Below are 18,063 nucleotides of genomic sequence, written 5' to 3' on the forward strand. Positions count from 1 at the left end.
TGTTTAGACGTGTCCTGGAAGTGTCTTATCTTTTATTTTGAGGTAAACTAAGGGGAGGGCACTCAGTCTACAGTACATATGAAATATTTGTAATTATATTTCTGTGTGAATATTCAGCAGTGCAGTAATTAACGCTGGTAGGAGGTTGGCTTTGTATATACTATCTCAAAGTGAGAGATAGTGTGCACAGAGTCCAAAGGTTCCCCTTAGAGGTTGATAGTGGCAAAATTAGATAATACTAATGCTCTATTTGTGGTAGTGTGGTCGAGCAGTAGGCTTATCAGAGGGTAGTGTTAAGCATTTATTGTACACACACAGGCAATACATGGGAACACACACTCAAAGACTTAACTCCAGGCTAATGGGTTTTTATATAGAAAAATATTATTTTCTTAATTTATTTAAGAACCATGAGGTACTTGGCATAGGTAAATATGGAACTTTGAAGTAAAACAGTAATGCACCCAGCACCAGCAACACAGGGCCGGTTAGGTGCAGAGGTCAAAGACGGGCCCAAATAACATAGGCGCCTATGGATACTAGGGATGCTCCAGTTCCAGTCTGCAAGCAGGTAAGTACCTGCGTCCTCAAGGAGCAGACCAGGGGGGGTTCCCAAACAGGCACACAAAATACACCCTCAGCGGCACAGGGGCAGCCAGGTGCAGGTGTTGGTTTTTGTGTTGGTTTCAATAGAGGGACCCGTGGGTCACTCTAGTGATGCAGGCAGGGCAAAGGGGGGCTTCTCGGGCCAGCCACTGACTGGGCAAAGATGAGGGCTGCCTGCTGTTCACTCCTGCACCAGTAGTTGGTTCTTCTCGGGCCTGGGGGCTGCGGGTGCAGTGCTTCTTCCAGGCATCGGGTTCTTTGTTACCAGGCAGTCACGGTCAGGAGGAGCCTCTGGATTCTCTCTGCAGGTGTTGCCACGGGGGTGCAGGGAGGTGATCTCAGGGTGTCCATGTTGTGGGAGTCACGTAGGGGTCCTCACTGCAGTGTTGGTTTCTCTGGACACGAGCTGGGGGCGTTGGGTGCAGAGTGTTAGGGACTCAAGCTTCCGTAGTGAGGCTGGAGTCCCTTTAAAGATGGTTTCTTCTTGGATGTTCACACAAAGCCGCTGTCCTTGGGAGTTTCTTGGTCCTTTGGGTTGCAGGGCAGTCCTCTGAGTCGACAGAGGTCGCTGGTCCAGCTGGATGCATTGCTGTTACAGGTTTTCTGAATCTGGAGACATGCCGGTAGAGCTGGGGCCAAGTCAGTTGTCATCTCTGTCGTCTCTGCTGGGCTTTCAGGTCAGCAGTCCTTCTTCTTGTTCAGGTCGTCAGGAATCCTGGGTTCAGGATCACCCCTAAATACTAAATTTAGGGGTGTGTTAGGGTCACAGGGAAGGAGCCAATGGCTACTGTCCTTGAGGGTGGCTACACCCTCCTTATGCTCCTTCCCTTTGGGGAGGGGAGCACATCCCTATCCCTATTGGGCTAAATCCTCCAAAACAAGATGGAGGATTTTCCAAGGAGGGGGTCACTTCAGCTCTGGTCACCTTAGGGGCGGACCTGGCTGAGGAGGTGACTCCTTGTTTTTCTTGTTATCTCCCCAGACTTGCCGCCAAAGTGTCGGGTGTGTCCGAGGGCCAGGCATCTCCACAAGCTGGAGTGCCCTGGGGCATTGTAACACGAAGCCTGAGCCTTTGAGGCTCACTGCTAGGTGTTACAGTTCCTGCAGGGGGGAGGGGTGAAGCACCTCCACCCAGTGCAGGCTTTGTTTCTGGCCCCAGAGAGCACAGAGGCTCACACCCCAGGGAGTCAGAAACTCATCTCTCAGTGGCAGGCTGGCACAGACCAGTCAGTCCTGCACTGAAGAATTGGGTAAAATATAGGGGGCATCTCTAAGATGCCCTCTGTGTGCATTTTTTAATAAATGCAGCACTGGCATCAGTGTGGGTTTATTATTCTGAGACGTTTGATACCAAACTTCCCAGTATTCAGTGTAGCCATTATGGAGCTGTGGAGCTCGTTTTGACAAACTCCCTGACCATATACTTAATATGGCCATACTGTACTTGCAATGTCTAAGAATGGACTTAGACACTGTAGGGGCATATTGCTCATTCAGGTATGCCCTCACCTGTGGTATAGTGTACCCTGCCTTAGGGCTTTAAGGCCTGCCAAAGGGGTGACTTACCTATGCCACAGGCAGTATTTTGTGTGCAGGGCATCCTGAGGGGGATGCAATGTCGACTTTGCCTTTTTCTCTCCACCAACACACACAATCTGCAATGGCAGTGTGCATGTGTTAGGTGAGGGGTCCTATAGGGTGGCACAACACATGCTGCAGCCCTTAGGGACCTTTCCTGGTCACAAGGCCCTTGGTACCACTGGTACCTTTTACAGGGGACTTATCTGTGCCAGGGGTGTGCCAATTGTGGAAACAATGGTACATTTTTAGTGAAAGAACACTGGTGCTGGGCCCTGGTTAGCAGGGTCCCATCGCACTTCTCAGTCAAGTCAGCATTAATATCAGGCAAAAAGTGGGGGGGGTAACTGCAACAAGGAGCCATTTTCCTACAACGCTCAGTCAGTTAAAGATTCTGAAGTAACACATAGATGCACAAATCATTCATGGAGCCTGTTTTGCTTTACTTTCAACTGAGCCAAGATATACACACTGAAAGGAGTCGAAAAGATTCTCTGGCATGCACTTCTTAATCTGAAGAAGATATTTATTATAGCTTTTTGCAAGGTTCGTGAAGGAAGGTTTGAATAGTAAAAAGTGTACTTTCAAAATGTGCAACAACCAAGTGAGACCATGAATAAAAAAAAGTCTTCAATCTATAAACAGCAAATATATACAGGCAAGGATACAAACACATATGTTGATATAGAGCTATATATTCATATGCAATGCAAAGCAAATAATTAATAAAAATTCATCACCGTAGGGTCTGCCAGATGCTTCATCTTTCTCATGCCAGCAAGAAGATGACCCCTGTTCAACCGCGAGAAAGAGATCCTCACAGGAAAATGTCAGGCATTTGACGTTCAATCCTGACCGAGGTCTTGGAATTCATCGCTACTGAGCAGGGCCATATTTTTATATCTTAAACAACCACAAGAGAACCTTCTTGAGAACCCTCCCTCTCAGATGGAAATATTAAAAAATGCTGGCTAGTTTAGGTGAACCTTGACAGGAATGCGTCGGGAGCTGGCCATCGTCCCAAGGCATGCCTCCCAAAGTCAAACTGTTCTCTTGCCTATGATAAACACTAGCTTGTTACGTCCTTATCGTACTAACTGCTCACCTCCTACATGTCGTGTACCCGCCCTAGCTCTTCGGTGAGAAGAAAAACATGTAGAAGTAGAAAAACACATTGCATAACATGTTTGCACAGAAAAATACTTTAACGTGGAGGCAAAGCTAAGCTGAACACAAAATGGAGTCTAGACTGAATACAAAATGGAGTCTGTAACCAGTGACCACTAAAGTGACAATAGGCAGCTAAGCCAGGTGCAAAGCGGTGTGACACAACATCAGTGGTCAATACTCAAATAACATTACAGAGCCTCTATTTATTTATAGTTGGTCCACCTTCTTAGTAATAAGCTTCCCTCACTAGTCATCAGAGTCAGGAAGGCAGACCCTGCATGAAACGGCCTTTCTTTGCTTATCATCATCGTACTAGAGTCTTCCTTCCCTCGATAGGACCCTTCAGTAGGGTACACTTACCACAAACCAACTTCAATAAAGTGTCTTTATCAGTTTGCTGACTATGGAAAGATAGTTTCAGACTGCAGAAAGGGCCTGATTTTCTAAACTTCTATCTGACAGCCTGAACGAGCACTCCAGGACCCATCTTCCGGCTCAAACTCATTTGTTGAATGTACTTCATTATACTCAAGTCAATGCGCTCTTTTCTTCTGCCAGTTGTGTTCCATATTTATTTCTGTTTCTTTCCTTCTTCCATCCTTTCTTTTCTTCTCCTTTCATTTTGTTCCAGTTTTCTATCCTAGTTTCCACCTTTCAGTTTTTCTTTTATCATACTTTCTGCCCATCTTTTACTTCTTACTTACCGTTTCTTTCCATCCTAGCTAATTTCTGGCATTTGTTCCTTCTTTCACGGATGTTGATTTCTTTCCCTCGGTTTCCTTATTGTCTTCTTTCTTGAGTTCACTCATTCTTATTTTCTTTCTTTGCTTCCTTCCCTTCCTCCTTTTTCTTTCATTTTCTCACTTTATAATGTCCGTTTCACTTGTCTTTCATTTTTCTTTCTTTTCTCTATCCATCGTTCTGTTTCGATCCTTCCTTCTATTGTTTCTGCTATTCCTACCTTGTCTTCATCCTTCTTTCTGTCCCTTTCCATCCATCTCGTCATTCTTCATTCTTTCATCTATCCAAGCTTTGTACCTTCTCTCCATCTTTTTCCCTCCTTTTATCTGTGCATCCTCTACATTCCTCTCTAAGTCTTCCTCTCCCCCACTTACTTTATTTCTTGTTCATTTATTTCATTTGTTCACACCCACCGCTTCATCACATCATCCTCTTGCATTGGCACTTTTGAGCTGCTTTTTGGAGTCCAATGTCTCCGATGTAAGGTAAAGGAGATATAAACAATTAGTTATTTTTTCAGTTTTTTATATATCATGAACTTGACCCAGGGGCATTACTGTATTTTGCATAAGCACCAGATTACATTACACAAGGTCAGATTTTAAGGTTTGAGGAGGTTAAGTGATTTCCCTAGAAACACAAGATGTTTGGCTGATGCTGGGATTCAAAACTAAGTTGCCCACTTCCAAAGTTGGCAGCTCTTGATGTTAAAACATATCTCTTCCCTAATATAAATGTTTTATATTACACAGAAATGGCCAGCGGCACCCACTCCCAGCTCAAGCTGCTAAAATGTGTGGGGGGAGCGTTTATGATCTCCGTGCATGGAGATACTTGCCTTAGCAGCTATGCACCAGTTTCTGACAGTAGTATACATTCTATGTTTGCAAGCTTTGTTTTTAGGCTTCTGCACGGAGTCTGCATAATGGCCAGATTACTTACTGGTAATCTTCATTACTCCGAATCCACTTTACTCACCTCATTACTTCCAAATTGAGTGAATGTTCCTATACACTATCCCTCTGTCCCTCTGTCACTGCTACCATAGCTGTTTTTTCTTTTTCCTGCATTGGATAAACCTTACCAATTAAGCCCTTCTCCTTTGCTAGGGCTTTCTGTTTCCTACCATACTCAAGCCATGGTTGATGAAGGGAACAGGGAGGGAGGGCGAGTCGTAAGCACTGGGACAAGTCAAGTAGTATCAAAGTAATGAAGATTACTGGTAAGTGATCCTGCCATTACCTCCTCATCTCCTTCCATGTCCCATTCCTTACCCATTGAGGTCTACCAAAGCGAAGATACTCTTTCATCAGCTGACAGAAATTCAGAAGACTCCTTTCCTTCTTCTCATGCCACTCATAGTCTTCAGACACATTTCAAGGTACCAAAATACCATCAACAAAACAAATGAGGTCAGTAGGTTATCTCAACATTGAACTCAATACTACTTGAGAACCAAATGTCAGTTCCTTTCTCTACCTTGCTAATGTAGATGGGGATGTTTTTTCACCCATCTTCACAGGCTCGAAGCTGATAATAAGGGAATCTGAAACCCTATCTTTGGCCATTCTATTTAGGTAGATTTAAACCGCTCTCACCACGTTAAAAAGATGAATTACAGGATCTAGGAGCTTATTGTCTGTTCCAACAGGAAAAACAGTCTCTTGACCTCTGTGAAATTTGGAATTGATCTTTGACATGAATTGTGGATCCAGAGAGAGAACTATTTTATCCTCGAAGACCTTTAAGTAAGGATGTCTACAAACAAGAGCGCCTAACCCATCTAATCACCTAGCTGTGGTAATGGCTACAAGAAGAAATGTGTTATATGTGCAGGTCTCATCTGGTGTTGTCTCTACAGGTTTAAACAGAGCCTTCTGTAGGGAAGCCAAAACTAAAGATAATTCCCACAAAAGGAAGGGGCTGCACACCTTAGATCTCAAAGTTCAAAATGCCTGAAGAGCTTTGTAACTAATGATTCAGTTGGAGAAGGATCACTCCAAGGTAACCCCCTGTAGTCTAAAAGTGGCCAGAGATAACACCTTATTGAAGCCCTCCTGCAGAAACTCTAATATACTAGATTATACATTAGAGACTGGATCTAGAGACATTTAAGAACACCAAGAATCAAAGGAGGACCACTGTAGATCATACAGTCTGTTAGTAGACCTGCTTCAGGAGGCCTGCAAGGAGCTAGATACAGACAATGACTGTTTAGAAAGCCTTCCTTCTCAGCCTCCTAGACAATAGTTTTAAATGGGCCACAGTGTCGATGGGAAGAGGAGGACATTCATAGGTGCAAGAGATATTGGAAGAATCCATTCCAGCTCTACTTCAAGGCATCTAAGTAAAGGAAACCAAGGTCTCTTCATCCAGAAGGGGAGAATTAACACAATTCTTACTGCTCCTACATGTATCCTTGTTAGAGTCCTTGGAATTAGAGGAATGGGCGAAAGCACAGAGGAGACCCCCAGGCCAGGGGCTGGTCAAAGTGTCCATGCTCACTACCATATGGTCCTGAAACCTCGACAGAAAAAAAGGTAGTTGGGCATTGTGATGTGTTGCAATCAAACATATCCTGCAGACTCTCCACATGGATGTGGAATTCCTATCACCTGGGACATATTGTTTGGGGTCAAGGGCAACAAGTTTTTATGTTTATTTTGTCCTTGGGACAAGTAGACCAAACCCCTTGCAGCACAAACCCTTTGGCTACCAGTTTACAGAGAAGGGAATTGTCTGCAATTGAGGTAATATGTGTCCATATGTTAACACTGTTCAAACTTATATTTTTGGTTCATTATTGAAAAGCCTATTTTATTAGGGGGTGAGCGCTGTAACTAAATGTTTCTGATGGATACAACTACCTGTGGATTCCTCACCTCATGAATACTCCCATGGCGCCAGCATTCGACGGAAATCTTCTTACTAGTCTCTGCACGTCGACGAGGACGTCACTCTAGCCCACGCGACGCCGTCTGACGTCATACAGGCAATAAGAGGTCCTCGACGACGTGCGGACGTCAGTTCCCTTTTTTCCGTGCATTCGAAACGGTTATCTTCGAGGGAGCAACTGTTACTCTTGCGGTTACAGTGTATATCTTGCTGCGTAGTCTTTCGCTGTGGAAATAATGTCGCAGAGGAAGTCTGGATTTAAGCCTTGTCGTGAGTGTGGAGGCAAGATGTCGGTGACGGATCCTCATTCCGATTGCCTTTGGTGTTTGAGCTCCGACCACGACGTCTCGACTTGTGATTCATGTCAGCACATGAATCCAAAGGCCCTCAAGGAACGTGAGGCGAAGCTGTTTATGGCCAAATCAAAGGGGAAACATCACAAGAAGTCTTCTTCCCCAAGACATCGGCGTCATCGAGACTCCCGGCGCCGTAGAGAATCTCGGCGTCATTCAAAGGAGACTCGCTCCAGGTCTCCGGATCGGCGCCGAAGGACATGGGAGGTCAGTCCCACGGTTACGCCGCATCCTTCGACGCCGTTGCCCTCTCCGGCGTCTCCAACTTCACCTGGACAGGCGTCGGTGATTGAGGTATTGGAGCCTCAAGTGTTTTCTCCGGCGCAGACGCCGAGGCCGGCGTCGGGGTCGCCTCCGAGACAGGCACCCCAGTATCCGGCTTTTCCCACCCCTGGAGCCGATAGTTCCGCATTCTTGAATGCGATGTATGCCATCTTCCAACAGATGGCTCCAGGGGGTGCTCCGGCTGGGCCTTTGGCCTTTTCTTTGGGTGATCCTGCGCCTCTTCGGCCGGCACCCTTTATGCCCTTTCTCCCGTTTGGGAACGTGGGCTCGGCGCCACTGTCGGCGCCGGTGGCCGCTCCGGTGGCTTCAGAAGGATTGGCCCCGGGGATTTCCATCCCGTCGACGTTGGGATTTCGGCCTGTGACTCCGGTGTGTCCATCTGCGGCAGTTGCTCTTCCGTCGGCGCCGAAGTTACCTGTGGCGCCGGATGCGGCGTCGGTGGCTTCTGAAGATCGGCGCCGATCTTCGACTTCGGCGGAGGCATTGTCGACTCCGCGTATTGAGCAACGACTTCATTCAAGGAGACGTGCTCTCCGTGTATTGGAAGAGCAGGAGTACCAACGAGCCCTAGAGGAAGGAGAGCTAGAGGACTCGGGTGATGGGCTGCGTGGACTGGAGTCGGCCAGTGGGCTGGACACTTCCCCTGAGTGGGACCTTTCGTCCCCGGGGGAATATACTGAGGAGGCTGCTTCCTTTCATGCAGTGGTACGGAAGGCAGCTAGTTTTTTGGACCTGCCTTTGCCGGTGGTGGAGGCAAAACAAAACCTTTTGACAGAGGTGTTACATCCGGCCTCAGCCGCGGCGGAGCCTCTGTTACCATTTAATGACGCTCTGCTGGATCCGGTGTTAGAGGTGTGGAAGAGGCCGGCATCTTCCCCAGCAGCTCACAGAGCCGTGGCCAGGAGGTATCGGACGGCTCCAACTGACCCTGGTTTCCTATCTAGGCACCCTACGCCGGAGAGCTTGGTGGTGCAGGCCTCCTGTTCGTCCAAGTCAGCGCCTGGTTCTTTTCCGACGGTGCCTGGGGACAGAGATTCAAAGAAGCTAGAGGCGCAGTCGAAGAAGATTTTTTCATCCTGCAGTCTGGCGTTAAAAGCCACCAATGCAACCTGTATCCTGGGGAGGTATATTCATGCTCTGATGGATGACATTTCCTCTTCGTTTACAGAGCTTCCCCAGGGTCTTTTGGATCTTGTCTCAAATGCCCAGGCTGCTGCGACCCAAATTATCCAGACGGGACTGGATACCACCGACTCGGTAGCCAGGGCAATGGGCACAACTGTGGTGGCAAGGAGACAGGCCTGGCTCCGTAACTCGGGCTTTTCGGCAGATGTACAGTCCACATTGTTGGATCTCCCGTTTGATGGGGACAAACTGTTTGGAGCTAAGGCTGATTCGGCCTTGGAACGTTTTAAAGAAAGCAGGGCCACGGCTAAGTCGTTAGGGCTCCAAGCTCCTTCTTCCACGGCCTCTTCCAGATTCTTCAGGAGGTTTCGTGGATTTGGGCGTGGCTCTTCCTCCTCTTCCTTTCGGGGGAGATATCAGCAACCTGCTTCTTCCCATCCCTATAGATCTTTCAGGGGGAGAGGTAGGGTCCGCACCAGAGGAGCCTCTCAGCAGCACTCTGCCTCTTCCCCATCCTCTGGCGGGGTGCAGCAGGGGAAGCAGCCTTAGGCTTCCACCATTTCCCACTCACTCCTCTCCTGTAGGGGGAAGATTACAGCATTTTCTCACCAAATGGAAGACTGTTACATCGGACACTTGGGTTCTCAGTGTTGTGGGAAAAGGCTACACCCTTCCCTTTCGGGAGTTCCCGCCCCTCATCCCGCCCGCCCTTCGTATTGTTCAGAAGAACACCTCCTGTTGCTAGAACAGGAGGTGCAAGTCCTCCTTTCAAAGGGCGCGGTGGAGTTGGTCCCGGAGCAGGAAAGGGGTCGAGGAGTTTACTCAAGGTATTTCCTGATTCCCAAGAAGGATGGTCGTTTGAGACCAATTCTGGACCTGAGGATCTTGAATTGGTTCCTCAAGCAGGAAAAGTTCAAGATGCTGACCCTAGCACAGGTGCTTTTGGCGTTGAACATGGAAGACTGGATGGTGTCTGTCGACTTGCAGGATGCTTACTTTCATATCCCGATACTCAAGTCACACAGGAAGTATCTCCGGTTTGTGGTGGGATCGCAACACTATCAGTTTGCGGTCCTTCCGTTTGGTCTTACTTCAGCACCTCGAGTCTTCACGAAGGTGATGTCGGTGGTTGCGGCAGAACTCAGAAGGAAGGGGATAGCAGTATTCCCTTACTTGGACGACTGGTTGATCAAAGCCAAGTCCCCGGAGCTTGTGTCGCATCATCTGCAGTCAACAACCCAGTTGTTGTTCGACCTGGGTTTTTCGGTGAACGAGCCCAAATCTCACCTAGAGCCCTCTCAGCGCCTCCTGTTCATAGGGGCAGTACTGGATACAACATTGGGTCGGGCCTTTCCTCCGCCTCAGCGGATTCAAGATATTCAGGATTTGGTTCCAATGTTTCGAAATGGAGCGGTAGTTCCAGTCCTCAAGGTCCTTCGTCTGCTCGGTCTTTTTGCCTCCTGCATTCTGTTGGTCACGCATGCTCGCTGGCACATGAGGGCTCTTCAGTGGTGCCTCCGAAGGCAGTGGTCTCAACTCAGAGGGGATCTAGAGGGTACTGTCAAGATCTCCAGAGATGCTGCTGTGGATTTGAAGTGGTGGATTGCAAGCAACAATCTTTCACAAGGAAAGCCGTTCCAGCAGTCGCCACCAGTGACCACAGTCATAACGGATGCTTCCACTCTAGGGTGGGGAGCTCATCTGGGGGATCTGGAGATCAAAGGTCTTTGGTCTCCAGAGGAACAGATGTTTCACATCAATCTGTTAGAGTTACGGGCTGTACGTCTGGCTCTCAAGGCCTTCCTCCCTTCCCTTCGTGGTCAGTCGGTACAGGTCCTAACGGACAATACTACCACGATGTGGTACATAAACAAGCAGGGAGGAGTGGGGTCGTACCTTCTCTGCAGAGAAGCTCTTCGACTATGGTCCTGGGCAAAGGACCATCGGATTTGCTTGATAGCAAACCATCTGGCCGGAGTTTTGAACGTGCGTGCGGACAGTCTCAGTCGCCACTTCTCGGCAGACCACGAGTGGCGTCTCCATCCAGATCAAGTCCGTTTAATCTTCCAGAGGTGGGGGTTTCCTCGGGTAGATCTGTTCGCCACTCGAGAGAACGCGCATTGTCCGTTGTTCTGCAGCCTTCAGTATCCGATGCAGGGAGCGTTGGGGGACGCGTTTCAAATAACCTGGTGCGGCCAGTTGCTTTACGCGTTTCCTCCCATACCCTTGATTCCTCGAGTATTGAGGAAGATTCGCCAAGACCGGGCTCTAGTAATCTTAATAGCTCCGGATTGGCCAAGGAGGGTGTGGTACTCCGACCTTCTCAAACTCTCAATGTGCCCGCCGCTCCGTCTCCCTTTCAGGGCAGACCTCCTCTCGCAGTCGCAGGGGCAGGTTCTACACCCCAACCTCCAGAGTCTGCACCTACATGCCTGGAGATTGAACGGGGCAACCTGAGTTCCTTCTCTCTCCCGCCTGAGGTAGTGGATGTTATATTAGCGGCCAGGCGACACTCCACTAAATCTATCTACGCTAATAGGTGGTCTAAATTTGTTGCGTGGTGTGGAGAGAGGCAGATTGATCCTTTGCATGCTCATCTATCGGACGTTTTGTCTTTTGCTCTATCTCTGGCGCAGAAAGGTTGTGCAGTGGCTACCATTAAGGGTTATTTATCGGCCTTGTCAGCCTTCATATGTCTTCCAGACCAACCATCTTTATTTAAATCCCCTATTGTTATCAGATTCTTGAAAGGTCTTCTAAATCAATATCCTCCAAAGTCATTCATTATGCCGCAATGGGATTTGTCCTTGGTCCTGACTTTCCTTATGGGGTCCCCTTTTGAGCCTATGCATTCTTGCCCCTTGAGGTATTTGGTTTTAAAAACAGTCTTCCTGATAGCTATAACATCAGCAAGGAGAGTGAGTGAGTTGCAGGCCTTATCAGTAAAGCCCCCTTATACAACTTTTTATGGGGATAAGGTGGTGTTGAGGACCAAGGCTGCTTTCCTCCCGAAGGTTGTTTCACCCTTCCATTTGGCTCAGGCAATTACTTTGTCCACGTTCTATCCTCCGCCTCATCCTTCCAAAGAGGAAGAAAGACTGCACCGTCTGGATCCAAAGAGAGCGTTGAGTTTCTTTATTGATAGAACAAAGGATTTCAGGCTGGAGGATCAGCTGTTTATTGGATACGTGGGCAAGAGGAGAGGAAAGGCAGTCCACAAGAGAACACTATCCAGGTGGGTTGTTCTTTGCATTAAAATATGTTACTCTTTGGCAAAGAAGGATCCTCCTGAGGGTATTAGAGCTCATTCCACCAGAGCTAAGTCGGCCACTTCGGCCTTGGCCAGGGGTGTTCCTGTGGTCGACATCTGCAAGGCCGCAACTTGGTCGTCCCTTCACACTTTTGCAAAACATTACTGTTTGGATTCTGAGGTTAGAAGGGACGGCCATTTTGCACGGTCAGTGCTGCAGGATTTCTTGGTTTGACCATTTAGGCACCCACCGCCGGGCGTGGTACTGCTTTGGGACTCTATTCATGAGGTGAGGAATCCACAGGTAGTTGTATCCATCAGAAGAACGAGTTACTTACCTTCGGTAACGACTTTTCTGGTGGATACATTAGCTACCTGTGGATTCCTCACGGTCCCACCCGCCTCCCCGTTGCCTTTCTGGTCTTACCAAGTAATCCTTGAGTGCGCTCCTCTTGGTCTTTGAGGGTGCAATAGATGTGTATATAATATATTTATATATATGTATATATGTATATATCTTTGTGTATATACTTGGTGTGTGTATATATTTTAAAAGAGAAAGTTTTATATATATATTTATATAAAAAGATTTACAGTTATTCATACACTGTTGTGTGTTTTTACAATATAATGGGATGTTGCCTTGCTCTTTCATTGCATTGCCTGGTTGTTCTCATGCACGTAAAAAATGATTGGTACTGACGTCCGCACGTCGTCGAGGACCTCTTATTGCCTGTATGACGTCAGACGGCGTCGCGTGGGCTAGAGTGACGTCCTCGTCGACGTGCAGAGACTAGTAAGAAGATTTCCGTCGAATGCTGGCGCCATGGGAGTATTCATGAGGTGAGGAATCCACAGGTAGCTAATGTATCCACCAGAAAAGTCGTTACCGAAGGTAAGTAACTCGTTCTTTAAGGTCACACTGCACTACTGACAGTGGATCCAGTTTAAAAAAAAACTGTACACACATTTGAAAAGTTTAACAATATGAGGCTAAGTATAATGCTCCTACAATGCTCTCTGATTAGATGCAAATGTTTGCAGAAGCTTATAGGCAAGAGTGATGATTCTTTGCTTTCAAAATAAAATGTTCAGGAAAAAATGCAAGTAGGAAAATAGGATTCACTACTATGAAATTTTAGGTGCTATTTCTTTGAAGCGTAATTTAGTAAAATGTGTTGATGCATGCTAGTATTTCCCAAAAATATTCCTAATGGAAAATCAGTGTAACTATTTTCAACACGATTATGGGAAGCATGAAAATAAACAAGCACTGGCAAAGTCAACCGATCTGACATTTTTTTGTGAGTCTTTTGGTTTTGCCATTGTGTCTTGTTTTGACATGGCTTTTGTAACACTTTATTGTTGCGGGAGATGCCAGACCCTCACCATTGTAACAAACACTGGCAAAAAGAAAAAAACATGTTTGGTCTCAAAAAGCACACATTGCCACTAGTGGCGTAACAAAGGCCCCAAAGCCCCACTCCAGGGGGCCCCCTCAGCACAGCACATGCCCTGAGTGAGTCTGGAGGAGCGGCTCTCTATGTTCATTGCAGGGGGCCTCCAGTTTCAGTACGCCACAGTTTCTGGCACTGAACAAAACGACTTTGTGTGACAATATACTCCTTGTGGAAGAGCAGAATGAGCTCACTAACAGTTAAGCCAGCCAATAAAGAAATAGAAGTTTAATACAAACAAAATGTCTTTGTTAACAGCAGACTTAATTAGGGACCCAATTCTTAAAGAAAGTCACAAAAGTGCACTTATGGAATATGTCTTTGAATTAGTGGCTTTCATGAATTCACAAGAACTTACGGAAGTAGATCAGGAAATCGTACTCCGAGAAAATATCCGTGAACCGTATTTTGGCATTAGCAAATATGCATGTGTAGATTTGCTCATGCGAAAATCTATTGATCGTTTACAAGTTCACTTTCCCGCCAACCACTTTTTTTGCCAATCCTGGATCATCTTCTACTTCAGCCATTGGCAGGAGTACATTTCTAACCTTTCTCATTATGGGAAAAGATTAGAGAAGAGCTTTTGAAAATCCTTAAAACATGCAAGTTATTAGGTTTTAGACTCAAAGGCATTCCATCCCTGAAACTATTGCTTACTGCTTCCTCCAGCCCCAGTATGTAGATCTGTGGAAAGGTGCCAAAATAAGGAAATGTCTATAGTAGGGATTGAAATTTCAAGTATTTAAGCCCTACTCTTGTAGTAGCCCTGGCGTAATCAGAGAGGCTATTATCGTCACCGCACTACATGGCACCAAAGGGACAGTTACATTTTTTTTTCAGAACAAGTAGATTTAAGAAGCAACCTGTCACATGAACAAGTAGATATTTTTATTAAATTCCATACCCCTGCCTCCACCTCCTGCATATTTCCTGGAATATGAGAGGGCCTAACTCACAATCCTGTGAGTTTGGAAGGGTGTGCTGAGGTAGTCTGGTAGGGTGTTTATTGATCACTTGATATAAACAGCTCTGAGGTTAAAGAGGTTGTTCTCTCCCCAAGCACAAATCCTCTGTGCTAGTTGTTTTAGGAAATTAGAACCTGTTCCAAACTGATGATTTGAACAAACTACGGTTAAAATGTTGTCCACCTAGACCTCAAAAGCCTTCCCCTCTATTAAATGTACCCTTGAGAAACAACTTGCTTCACCCTTCTGTCTGAAATGTAGTCCCTTTAGACCTGCTGAAACAGAAGCAGTCGACCTCCGACCGGAGCAGACAGATTCCAAGCATAGTCAAGAACCCTGCTTGGTGTCCTTCTTCCTAGTTGACTTAAAGGATGACAAAGATTGAGCCCCTTTCAATTGGAAGCACAATCTTGTGCAGTAAAAATAATTCCTCTTTTTTTGTAATCATATTTCTTTTTTTGCAACCAGTCTAGGACTTCTGTTTCTGACCAAAAGGTTGGTAGTGATTATGGCTCTTAACAGACCTTCCAACTACCTCCACAGGTTCTTCCCTGCACAGTTTAGTGCCCGAAAAGGGAGAAGGCTTCTGCTCTGCCTCCACCTTCTAGTTTCACAAATAAAGATGTCGGCTGGCAACAACAGATTCCACCGTGGCCTTAGCAGTGGCACTTAGGTTGTCAAGCATTATATCTATTAAAACACTAGCTTGAATTGCCATTTGAGATAGCAGCTGTGCGATATTCTCGCCCGTCTGAATGAATGCAGAAAGAGCCCAGAAATTCTTCACCAAGGATTGGGATGCATAAACCCGGTAAATGTCCGGCCTCAAAGCCAAGCTAAGAGCAGCTTGAAATCTCGTTAGGGCATTCTCCACCTCATCTTGTCCACTGAATCCAACAACACAATGTCCTGAGAAAGAAAGGGTGGTTTACCTGCTAAGTTGACTAATAAGAGTTTTACCACCAGCCTCTCCCTTGGCCAAAGGGCAAAGTCTCCTCATAAATCGGGGAACAGACACTCTATCAGGGTCCTTCCATTCCCTTTTCAGAAATTCCTGAATTGCAGGAATTATTGGTATACTCTGTAACTAACAAAACCATTCTCTACTGGGAGTAGGTTGCTCCTTTTCCAGCTGCAGTTGAAGCTTTGTGCAGAGATATGTTATGACTGACTTTAGATACTCCCATACATTATATTGTCCCCTAAGAGCAGAGGAATCACCACCAAACCCTGACTTCTCATCGTCATGCTCTGGTGAAGCCCAAGATGCAGCTGAAGATACAGAAAAACAGATCTGAAGAAGGAGGAGGCGAGTCCTGAGGGGGTGGCATTCTCCTACGAACGACGGGTATAAGCCTCGGAGAAGGACTTGGCCAGGTCCTGTAAATCTCTTTCAGAAATAGATGGAAATCTATTTCTAATGGCATGAAGAAATCTCTCGGAAGGTAGAGAGCTATAGTGAATTATTTTATGCTTTTCCATAATGACATCCCCACCAGTCAGTCTAAAGGCAGACGCTCAGCACAGAAATCACTCTTATATCCTTATATACTTCAGGGCTCCTTAAACTAGCTGCCCCCTGTCCTGCGCTGAATGTATAAGTATACAACTTTATACTGGAACGAGAAAGACCTTATATACTGCTTTGGGTAAATCTCAATGTAATTTCCTAAATATACAACAAAATGTATCTAGAATAAATACATACAGGCATCAGAAAGGGTAGTCCAAAGGCCCTCAAAAGAAGTCCAGAATCTTTCACTTGCAACACTGAAGGGAGGAGCCACAGCTGCCAGCCCAGAAGCCAAAGGTTAAAAGCCCTACCAAATCAGCAAGATAAAACACAGGCTCTACACCCCAAGAGAACTTGTGGATTTGCGAGCTCTTCCCCATACTATCTGTTGTTCTCTCATATTTGCCGCAAAGTTTTACAAGTGGGGACTTCGTGAAGAGTTGCCCTTGAACATTTATACCACATTATACCCAGCACAAGCACTCCCTTTGACCTCCACGGTGCACTAGCACACGACGGTCAGGGTAACAAACTATGGAGTGCCAAGCAGCTCCTCCTCTTGTTAAAGTGGTGCTCTAGCAACTGCAACCAGTGGAAGTAAACATTCCAGCGCCCAAGCGGCCAGAATTCCTAAGAGCGCGGTTATCTAGCAACCACGAAGTGAACAAATGAGAACGAAACAGCACTAAGGTAGGTGGTGACCCCACATAGCACGGTGCTCCAGCCACCGCACTTTTCTTTAAGCAAAACAAAATTGGCGTCAAAGCATCCACCGTCACTTTAAGAAATAAAGGCAAAGCACCCTGGAAAGTCCAGCAGCCTTAAGAAGCAACAGGGCACACAGAAAGAAACAGGAAGTCCTGGGGGAGGAGCAGGGTTTTATGTGAAGATTCTGACAATGCTCTTGGCCCATGTTCTTGTTTCTGAACTTCTGATGAACTTTTTTAGGCATTCAGAAGGGTAAGGGGGGTTAAAATTAATACACTGAATCAATTAACAGTGTAACCCTTTTGGTCACACACTAAATCCAGGAGGCATAAGAGAAAATATTAAAAGGTTTATTACAAATTCATAGCCAGACTGATATAAATTAATCTTCGGAACATGCTGTATAAGTAGGGAATCACCAAAGGGGAGTTGAAATGTCTAACAAAGTTAAAGTAAATTTAAACCTGACCAGCATAGGGCAGTGGTTCCCAACCTTTTGACTTCTGTGGACCCCCACTATACCATTACTGGATCCCAAAACCCCCCACTGAATCATTATTGGAATCCAGGCACCCCCCACGGAGTCAATACTGAAAGCTGGGGACCTAATCTGTTAATATTATTTAATTTTCTAAGCAGTTGCGGACGCCTTGAGAAGGCTTCACAGACGCCCAGGGGTCCCCGGACCACTCAAGGATTTTTAAAAAAGCAATAAAAAAATAGGATCTGATAGTCAGAATATAAATTGAGATCCACTTCCTTAATAATTTGAAATCTTCTTAAGTCCACCTAATGCCCTAAACAAAACTAAGGAAATCCTAGTTGATTCTCGGGAAATATATTAGTTAACAGGAAAATAAGGAAAGTGCCAGCATATCAGAAGCCTCTGTAGAAGTTTTGATCGAGAGGTGATGCATAACATGAAGCCACACAAAGGAATCAGAATAAAGAGGTCTGTACCTCTTTAATAGATCAGTTCTCATCAAAGGCCAAAGGGAATCTGCTCTCATCTAACTATGTGTATCTCAATGAAACCCACAGAACCTTCGAGAATTCTATGTCATCCAAACCAGTAGTTTTCCTTTGTCTTTGCACAATTGAATCTGGCAGCACCCATCATTCCTTGCATCCCACGATCTGGCCATCAGGGCGACCTTGAATATCTCCTTGGGCCAGGTACCCTAACAGGAGTTCCTTTCTTCTCAGTTTGTTAGCACTCCTCTCTTCCTTGCCAAAGTACACTCCTATACCCCACTATCACAAACAACATGCCTTACATCAATTGTAGATTCGCATCTGCAACAGAAAATATTAAAATACAACAAAGCTCCATGTTGAAGGTTAATACTGAAAACTTTTCAACCCATCAGTCACGGTATCGTTAGCATGGCCTTAAGGGACATTTAGAATACAG

Source organism: Pleurodeles waltl, chromosome 5 (genome assembly GCF_031143425.1).
Source record: "Pleurodeles waltl isolate 20211129_DDA chromosome 5, aPleWal1.hap1.20221129, whole genome shotgun sequence".
Classification (NCBI taxonomy): Eukaryota; Metazoa; Chordata; class Amphibia; order Caudata; family Salamandridae; genus Pleurodeles; species Pleurodeles waltl.